This window comes from Echinops telfairi, unplaced genomic scaffold (assembly GCF_000313985.2).
Source record: "Echinops telfairi isolate 266 unplaced genomic scaffold, ASM31398v2 ScPeMD7_18;HRSCAF=68, whole genome shotgun sequence".
NCBI classification, from domain to species: domain Eukaryota; kingdom Metazoa; phylum Chordata; class Mammalia; order Afrosoricida; family Tenrecidae; genus Echinops; species Echinops telfairi.
This window is the reverse complement of record NW_022103915.1, coordinates 42231342-42241848: the sequence shown is the minus strand read 5'-3', so window position 1 is coordinate 42241848 and position 10507 is coordinate 42231342. Positions and strand designations below refer to the sequence as shown.

Sequence of the window (10507 nt, the reverse complement as noted above, 5' to 3'; positions counted from 1 at the left end):
AGGCGCAGGTTGACAAGAGAAACAAATCCAATGACACTCATAGATGTGTAAGAGAGAACTTTATATCAAGAGGTAATTATATGTGAGATTCAGCCTCACATCCAGATGGGTCCTAAGGGACAATTGTGTAATTGAAGGGAAGCAATTAAGAAACAGACAAGTTTTGGAGTGCTCACCTCCACTGTGGCTTAAGGAACCAGGTTCGAGCAGAAAGATAGTATTATATTCTCAATATCATCTTATATACTCTCGTGGCAGGCAAGCCCCGTGTACAAGTAACTACATATGTAACACAGTGGGCTGTACCCTAACCCTAAAGGTCCCTGAGTTCATTGGAGCAGCAACCTAACACCAGTGCTGGGGCAGGTAACGGGCGTGACATTCCCCTGAGCAGGTAGAGCAATAGCACATGTCAGCTTCTATAGTTAAAGCTGCTGGCCAGGTATCGATCAGCATGTACTTATAAGAAGTAACTTTAAGGCAGCACTATTATGGGAGGATATTGTGGGGATCAATCTTGGTTATAAGAATGTGATTGGGACTCATCTCTAGCCCACAAGTGTGAAGGCCTCCCTCCACCCAGAATCCTGACCTGAAAGGCTTCTTAAAAATATGAGAAGAGGGGGAGTTGCAGCATCTCTGCTGACCCAACACCCATCTCGGTGTCTGCAGCCTCCTCCACTTCCTTCCTGGGCGAGGAGAACCAGCGGCCAGAAATCCATCATGTCTATCCTCAAGATTCACGCCAGAGAGAGCTTCGACTCCCGTGGAAACCCCACCGTTGAGGTCGATCTTTACACCGCCAAAGGGCTCTTCAGAGCTGCTGTGCCCAATGGTGCCTCCACTGGGATCTATGAGGCCCTGGAGCTCCGGGACAATGATAAGACCCGGTATCTGGGCAAAGGTGTCTCAAAGGTTGTTGAGCACATCAAGAAAACAATTGTGCCTGCCCTGGTTAGCAAGAAGCTGAACGTGACGGAACAGGAAAAGATCGACACGCTGATGACTGAGATGGATGGAAATGAGAATAAATAAAAAGTTGGTGCAAATGCCATTCTGGGCGTGTCCCTCACTGTGTGCAAGGCCGGAGCTGTTGAGACGGGAGTCCCCCTGTACCGTCACATTGCTGACTTGGCTGGCAATTCCGAAGTTATCCTGCCAGTTCCTGCTTTCAATGTGATCAACAGCGGCTCCCACACCGGCAACAAGCTGGCCTTGCAGGAGTTCATGATCCTCCCCATCAGAGCAGCCAACTTCAAGGAGGCCATGCGCATCGGGGCCAAGGGGTGCCACAACCTGAAGAACTTCATCAAGGAGAAGTACGGCAAGGATGCCACCAATGTCGGGGATGAAGGCGGATTTGCCCCCAGCATCTTGGAGAACAAAGAGACCCTGGGGCTGCTGAAGAATGCTATTGGAAAGCTGGTTACACCAACAAGGTAGTGATTGGCATGGACGTAGCTGCCTCCGAGTTCTTCAGATCTGGGAAATGCCACCTAGACTTCAAGTCTCCTGATGACCCCAGCAGGTACATCTCACCTGACCAACTGGCAGACCTGTACAAGTCCTTCATCGCGAACTACCCAGTGGTGTCTATCAAAGACCCCTTCGACCAGGATGACTGGGACGCTTGGGCCAAGTTCACTGCCAGTTCAGGGATCCAGGTGGTAGGGGATGATCTCACAGTGACCAACCCGAAGCGAATCGCCAAGGCCATGGGCAAGAAGTTGTGCAACTGCCTCCTACTCAAAGTGAACCAGATCGGCTCCATGACCCAGTCTCTGCAGGTGTGCAAGCTGGCCCAGTCCAATAGGTGGGGCACCCTGGTGTCTCCTCGTTCTGGGGAGACCAAGGATACTTTCATTACTCACCTGGTGGTGGGACTCTGCACCGGACAGATCAAGACTGGTGCGCCGTGCCGATCTGAGCACCTGGCCAAGGACAACCAGATCCTCAGAATTGAAGAGGAGCTGGGCAGCAAGGCCAAGTTCACTGGCCAAAAGTTCAGAAATCCCCTCGCCAAATAAGCTGGGCAGGCAGACCTCTGGTAGTCCCTCCCCCGAGCCTGTCGGTGTTCTCACCGCTTCATCAGAGTTGCCCCTGCAGCCAAGCCAGACCATCTGGATGCCTGTTGGAAACCCCCCATTGTGATCCTGTGACAGCCCAACACCTCGCCCTTCTCGTGAGCTTCCCACCAAGTGTCCCAGTGTCATCCCGAGGTGTCAACAGGCAACATCCCCAGTGGTTTTGTTTGCAAAGTAAACATCAGTGACCCCTTTAAAATATATATATATATATATATATATATATATATATATATGAAGAATATATATATATACATTCTTCCCTTTCCTGAGTTTCCCATAATTATATATCAAACATCACAGCCCAGTCAAGAACAAGTCCATAAGTCCAATACTAGTCCATAGATCCCTCTTCAGATTTACTCAGCCACATGTAATGATGCAGAATGCAGGGAGATCACAGGTTGATGGGTGCAGAGTTGTGTGGATCCAGTTGCGGTGTGAAGATAAAGCTGAGAGAGAGGGGAAGTTCCCAAGACCCTCCTTATGAGAAGGCCACACCCCCTAGGAGGCACCGTCAGCTGTGACCTGATTGATAGGCTAGGCTCCACCTCTACATTTCAAATTGACATGAAATTATGTAACTACCACAGACCACCCCTTTACCCAACTCTTATTTTTAAAACAAAGACAGTAGCAAAATCATATTTATGTCTAACAGGATAAAACTAAAATGCATACAACTCAAAATGTGTTAGCCTCATTTAAATATAATACTCTATAAGTGACAATACAAAAACATTCTATGCTTAAAGTTACAGTTATGTGAACACCTACATGATCCTATAATTCTAGAAATATATTCACCCACCTGTGAAAGTTGTAAGCCAGCCATTTCATGCCTTTATCTTCCCCCTTTTGGCTATCCAATTTCTGTATTGCCCCCTTATATAAACCCAATGCTCTGAGGGGACATGCACGTTCTTTTTGTGAAGACACTTCAGTCTAGCTAGAACCTTGTGAGTCCACATCCATAAGCAAAGTCAAATCAGGGCAGGCCTTCCATAAAGTCACCAGCAATGTGCACCAATTCATAGGCTCAAAAATCTTATCTTCATCTGGTTGGTTCTGGTCAACTCAATATGGGCCACCTCACGTAGCCTCACCAGGGTTCCCTTTGGCTGCTTTGCCTTTCGACCATGGGCCCTGTCACAGATTTTCAACAACCCTAGTCCAACCCTATATGCCACAGGCTCAGGTTCCACACAACTGTTAAAACTTCAAACCAGCCCGCCCGCTCTCATATTCTTCTCTAGTTCTTTAGGTCCATGAGTGTAAGTGACCAGACTCAACTGATCTCTCTATAGCTACATTTCTCCCACTTCCACTCATTGAGTGGATCCAGGTGGTTATCTCGCGAGCTTTTCAGGCTGCCCATAGGCTCTCTAACTTTCAGTCCTAGAGAGGAGAGTTTTTTCATGGCTCCAGATTTTTCCAATTTCAGGCACAAACCACTAGTTCAAAATTCAAAATGCCAACCTCAGCTGTCCAAGAGATTTCCACGCACCCAATGTTCTATTAAACAAAATACCCAAACCAGCAGTAAAAGTACCTGTGGCAATCACTGAGATTTTGAAAGATGGAGATGGGAGGGGAAAAGCACAAAAATAGGTATTGGGGGAGGTGGGTAGAAAGAACTGAGGGGAAGACGAGACTCTTAGGACAAAGTTGGGCAGCAAGAAGTGGAAGTGCACCAGTATGGGGATACCCCTCCTGACTACTGCCATCAACATCCCTGAAAACTCCAGAGAGCCCCATGGTTTGTTCTGCAGCCCATTTGCTATTCTCCAAAGGCCCCAGAAGCCTAACTCCAAGTCACCCAGCTCCTTTTCTAGTGCCCTCCTCCTTGCCACTTCTCCAGCTGCTCTTTTCTGGGCCAACTAATCTCCCCAGCCTGGATCCACTGTGCAGCTCTTCCACTTGCCATAGTTTCTTCTTCAGATTCGTTATCTTCTTGGCTTTCTCCGTGGTGGCAGCTGAGTCAGGCTGGTCAGAAGTAGCTGTAGGGACTGCATGGAAGCCTTGCAGAGCGCTGGGGAGTGGGGCGGTCTCTCCCAGGGACACCTTTTCAAGAGTCCAGCTCAAGGCCTCTCCCTCCCGCTTCTCTTGTTGCTGCCACCTCTTCTCCTTCCACTTCAGTTTGCATTTGGCTGTTTTGGAAAGGCCTGGTTCACTACCTTCAGGCCTGCTTGGGGTAGCAGGAGCAGCAGCTTCAGGATTCAGCCCTGGGGAAAGTTCTGGTTTATTCTTTTTCTTTCATCAGTCTGTCAACAGCTCTTGCAGCAAGTCTTTTCAAATGCAAATGTTGAAAGCACTCAAGGCACTGGGTGTAGCTTATCTTTTCAGAACCTTCTTTGCAGGTGTGTCCTATACCAATTTAAAGATCCAATTTAATGATAAAGGCAAGTAGACTTACAAACTCTATTTTCATACTTTCCAATAATCATTTCTATCATTCATTTTATGAATAACAATAAGCAGAATAAATTAGTATAAACCTAGTACAGCTAGATCTTAAACTCAATTCTTAACCAAGTCAAATTCAATCTTATCTAAACTAAACTTTCTTATCTAAATTTAAAATCCTTTAAAAGGATTAAAATTCAATCCTTTCTTATCTAAACTATGCATATGCAATATGGCCTTAGGCCTCTGGCTGCATCAAGCAGGGCCTTCTGTCAGTCATTTTGACCTTCTGTCAGCCATTTTGACCTTCTGTTAGCCATTTTGACTCAACAGGAGGGTCTCAGAGGAGAATTTCAAGGGACCATTTTGCCCTCTCAGCTCAAAATTTACACTTATTACATTCATTTCCAACATTTCAGACAGGAATAACCAAAGACAACAATCAAAGAAAGGAATCAAAACTTTAGCTTCCCATGTCCTTTCCAGATAACAACCCAGTAAACTGCATGGCCATATCTAACCTCTGACCATCAAAAAAAAGACAAACTGAAATAAAGCAGAAGCCAGACAAGTCTCCAATCTCCATCTTCATGATTTATTTCTGTAGTAACCCACTCCCAAGGTACCATAATGTGTTAGGCCAGGTTGACTAGAGAAACAAATTCAATGACATTCATATATATATATGTAAGAGAGAGCTTTATATTAAGAGGTGATTATATATCGAGCAAACATCCCAGCCTAGTCCATAGATCCCTCTTCAGCATCATGCAGCCACATGTAATATGCAGAATGCAGGGAGATCACAGGCCAGTAGGTGCACAGTTGTGTGGATCGAATGGTGGTGTCTCTAGCAGCTCTCTGAGTGTCTCGACAGCAGGGAGGTGAAGCTGAGAGACAGAGGAATTCCCAGGATCCTTCGTATGAGAGGGCACACCCTCCAGGAGGCATCATCAGGCTGTGACCTGATTGACAGGATAGACTCCACCACTTCACTTCAAGTTGGCATGAAATTGTGGAACTACCACACATCCTTGTCTCAAAGGAGCATTCTTTTTTTTTTTTTTAAAGAGCATTCTGACTATACTTCTTTCAAGACAGATTTATTTGTTTCTTTGGCTGTCCATGGTCTTTTCCATATTCTTATCCAGCACAATAATTCAGAACACATTGGTTCAGCTTCTGCTTCCTTACCCAATTTCCAACTTTCACATGCATGTGAGGGGATTGACAATACCATGGCTTTGGTCAGGTGCACCTTAGTACTCAGCGTAACGTCTTTGCTTTTCAATACTCTAAAGAGGTTTTTGTGCAGCAGATTTACCCAATGCAATGTGTCTTTTGATTTTTTTTTGACTGCTGCTTCCATGGGTATTGCTTGTGGATCCAAGATAAAATCCTTGACAACTTCAATCTTTTCTCCATTTACCTTGATGAACTACAGGTGAGGATTTGGGTCTTCTTTACATTGAGTCATAATCCATACTGAAGGCTGAAATCTTTGGTATTCATTAGCAAGTGCTTCAAATCTACCTGGATTTCAGCAAGCAAGGTTGTGTCCTCTACATATTGGAGGTTGTTAATAAGCCATTCTCCAAACCTGATGCCACATTCTTCTTCATATAAGCCATATTCTCTGATTATTTGCCCAGCATATAGATTGAACAAGTATAATGAGAGGATAAAACCCCTTTTCTGATTTGAAACCCTGAAGTCTTCCCATGTTCTGGTCCCACAACTGCCTCTTGATCCATGTATAGGTTCTTTATGAGCATAGTGAAGTGTTCTGGAAATCTAATTTTTCTCAAGGTTAGCCACAGTTTGTTATGATCCACATAGTCAAATACCTTTGCATTAACAATGAAATACATGTAAACACCTTTCTGGCATTCTTTGCTTTCATTCATGATCCATCCGACATTGGTAATGATATCCATTGTTCCATATCCTTTTCTGAATCCAGCCTGAACCTCTGGCAGTTCCCTGTCAATGTACTGCTACAACCTTTGTTGGGTGATCTTCAGCAACATTTTACTTGTATGTGATAGTAATGATATTGTTCTGCAATCTGAGCATTCTGTTGGGTCAACTTTCTTTAGAATGAGTACAAACATGGATCTCTTCTAGTTAGTCGACTAAGTATCTATCTTCTAAATGTCCTGACATAGATAACTTAGTGCTTCCAGTGCCTCATCAGCTTGTTGAAACATTTCAATGGGTAGTCTATCAATTTCTGGAGGTTTGGTTTTGGCTAATGTTTTCAGTGCAGCTTGAACTTCTTCCTTCAGCACCATTGGTTCTTGCTTATATGCTACCTCCCAGAATACTGGAATGTCAACTAGTTCTTTTAGGTACAGTGACCCTGTGTATTCTTTCTATCTTCTTTTGATGCTTCTTGCATCACTCAATATTTTCCCCATAGAATCTTTCAATATTGCAACTTGAAGTTTGAATTTTTTCTTGAGTTTTTTCCATTTAAGATACGCTGAGCATCTTCTTCCATTTTTGTTTTCTAACTCTAGGTCTTTGCACAGAAAGAATGTTAGATCCTGAGTTTTTCCTGCTATATGCAGAACTTCACTTATGCACTATCTTGCTAAATTTATATTTACAGAACAATCATTTGTTGAACCTCTGGTGAAATGCAAGGCAAAATATTAGGCACAGCAGAGTTACAAAGGTTAATTCCATGACGGTCTGTGTCTCTGAGACACTCGCAGTGCAGGAAGGTGAAATTGGTCAGTATTTTGATTAGGTGTTAACAATAGATTTTGTTTGTGTGCCAGAAAAGGAAACAGTGTGTCCTCAGTTAACACGCTAATGAAAGCACATCATACTCAACACCTTCAGAATTTGTTCTGTAAATTACTAAGTGTACCAGGAACTATGGGGACACACTGACCTATATCAGTGTATTGTTTTCACCTAAACAGGATCTTACTTCACTGGAGGCTTAAATTGAATGTTTGTTATAAGATTGACTCCTACTGATTAAGGTGATAGAAAACAATTAGTGCTTTCATGCCACAATTAAAATGAACATTCCACCTCCCTGAGAAATAGGACTGTCCAGATATTGAAAACACTGAAGGTAACAATTAATCAGAAAAATGACTGTATAAGCTCTTAGGCAATGACAACCTTTTTTTTTTTCTTTCCCAGATGTATCTGATTCTAGACTGTTTGTAAAACTCTAAGTTTGAGCTATTTCTTGTGATGATCTTTGCCCAGTGTACAGCTGCACAAATACCTATGAGCTTAAGTAACTTTTGCTTAGAACAGCACACATTTTTCAGCACAAATAGCCTGTCTTTAACTGTTATTATTACTATAGAATGTTGAAGCCTACAGTCTACTAGTAATATTGATGGCAAAATAATTATTACTAAAGAGAATTATGTATGATCCTTGAATGCATTCAAAAGGAAGTAGCTTGCTGAGAACTAACTCTTAAAAAAAAAAGAAGGGAGAGAGAGAGAAACCCACTCCCATGGAGTCGATGCTGACTCATAGTGACCCCTGTGGAGTTCCGAGACTGCTCATGTTCACAGGAGCCGGAAGCCCAGTCTTTCTCCCTGGGGGTTTCAAACTGCCGATCATGAGGATGGCAGCCCAACATGCAACCACTCCACCACCATGGCTCCTATTTTTAAATAAGTCGCGCTTTGAAGATGATCAACTAGGACAAGGAACGATGATGCTGAAGATTATTTTTATACACATCCATTATTACTTTTGTATTAAGCAAATTAAGATATATTAAGCTGTGGTTATTTCAAAGGCTCTTGGAGATTCTCTAATCTAGGAATTACAAAAAAAAATTTTTGATCACTAATACCTTTCCTTTAAACAAAACTAAACATGGCAGCTTAACACATAAAACTAATAAAGCAGAGCTTTCTGGAAGGGGGTGAGAAATTCTGCTTTGTATAATACATGGAGAAAATAAGTAAGTTACATTTACTTCATGGACCCTTGAGGAGAAGGATGACTCACAGCTGAAAGAATTTTTATCTAACTGCTTTGACAGAGTACGCTGTCAGTGCAGAGGACAATCTTGCAAGTCAGACCTAGAATAATTAGAAACTATATATCATATATATATCACATTCTCAGAAATGGAATTATTACCTATGGAGACATGACCAAGTAGGACCCATAGCTTATATTCATATAAAGTACACAAATATATATAGTCTCAGAACCTCTAAGTTAAAAGACTCAGAAAAACAATCATTAGAATTTTAGATATTCCACACTGTGATTCTGGTAATGGAGTAGATCATATTGGATCCCACAGGTAACAATTTTAAACCCTGGATAAAATATATTTGGTGCCTACTTGAAAGCACAGGAGAATGAGCAAAAACAGGAGCTGATCGTTGAATGAAGAGAAAGACACCGAGCAGTCGCTGCAGTGTTTATGTATTTTTGCCTGTGGGATGCTGAGTGGGTGACTAGAACTCAAACAAAAACACTCCAGTCCACGGGGGCTGTCAGAATGACTGAGACATGAAGGAAAAACTTCTGCAAAGAAGGAACTATAGAAGGGGAGTAGCAAATTCAGATTGTAAATTCTGCCCGAATTTTTCACCCCATACCTGCACATTCATGAGGGACACTTAAAACCGCTCAGTTAAAAGAATCAGACGAGTACAGGAAGGGAATAAGCAGAGACATCTGTTACTTTTAACCTCAGGAAAACTGAGCATGGGGTTTGAATTGAGTTAAATTAACTATTTGCTAGAACATAACTAAGCACTCTGCAGTCTACAGTGTGTAACATGTCTACCCAGCAAGCATACCCTTCACAAATGCAGGTGGAATAAAGACGTTTTGGGGACAAACAAAAGCTGAGAGAACACATTGTTAGGAGAAAGGAAGGAATAATACAATGTGAGATAGTGAATCTTCACAGAGGAATGAGGAGTGTCAGAAAAGGTAAATATAGATAAAGACCTTTCCCCCCTCGTTTTTTCTGATTTTAAGAAGGAAGCATATCACATCCAGTTTTACAAGCTGGAAAAAAACCATAACATGAAAAAAGAAGAGAGCACATCTTTGTAAGTCTATCCTATGTGAGGTGGCATATACGACTTGCGGTTGTCATTAGGTGCCACCGAGTGGGTTTTTTCCCACAGTGACCCCATGCGCATCAGAACAAAACCCTGCCTGGTCCTGCGCCCTCCTCACAGTGGTTCCTGTGCTTACGCCCATTGTGGCAGCCCCTGTGACAATCCATCTCTTTGAGGGCCTTCCACACTGCCCCTCCACTTTACCCACTGCCCCTCCACTTACCAAACATGATGTCCTCCTCCGAGCACTGGGCTCTCTTGATAACATGTCCAAAGAATGTAAGACAAAGTCTTGCCATACTTGCCTGTAAGGAGCACTAGACCGTACTTCTTTGAAACAGATCAGTTTTTCCATTTAGCAGTTTGTGGTGCTTTCAATAGTCTTCTCCAGCACTACAATTCAACATGCATCAATTCTTCTTAAGTCTTCTTTATTCAATGTCCAACTGAGCTGAACATAATCCATAAACAAGTGAATGAATTCTGGGCTCCCACTTAATTCTAGTCCCAATCCAAGAACATTTAGTTCTTATGACACGACCCTGCTTGATACTTGTCCTCATGAAAAGATCACCATAGGTGTTACAGGTGATAATAGGTGTTACAGCAAAGTATGATGACGAAAGCAGATGGGGTCTGGCTATCAAAAAGAATAGCTTCTGGAATCTTAAAGACTTGTATTCAAAACAGCAGCTACCTAAGCAAAGTGTCAACTAACCCCACATTGGAGAAGCTCACCAGCCTGTGTGATCCAAAGATGATAAATAACAAAATTCAAATACAATGCAGGGAAAGGTATCAGAGCTTAATTGTGAACATTCAATTTGTAGAAAGCCGTGGAGGATAGTGGGAGCCCAAAATCCATCTACAGAGTATTCAGATTAGGTCGCTGGAGCCAGTCAGGGTGAAATATAGCACCGAGGAAACATACACCTTTCCTCT

The 10507-nt window shown here is 42.8% G+C and overlaps 1 pseudogene; it reads left to right on the top strand.

The window, feature by feature from the left end:
• Nucleotides 1–708: 708 nt before the first annotated feature.
• Nucleotides 709–2027, top strand: LOC101643877 (annotated as a pseudogene).
• Nucleotides 2028–10507: the final 8480 nt, after the last annotated feature.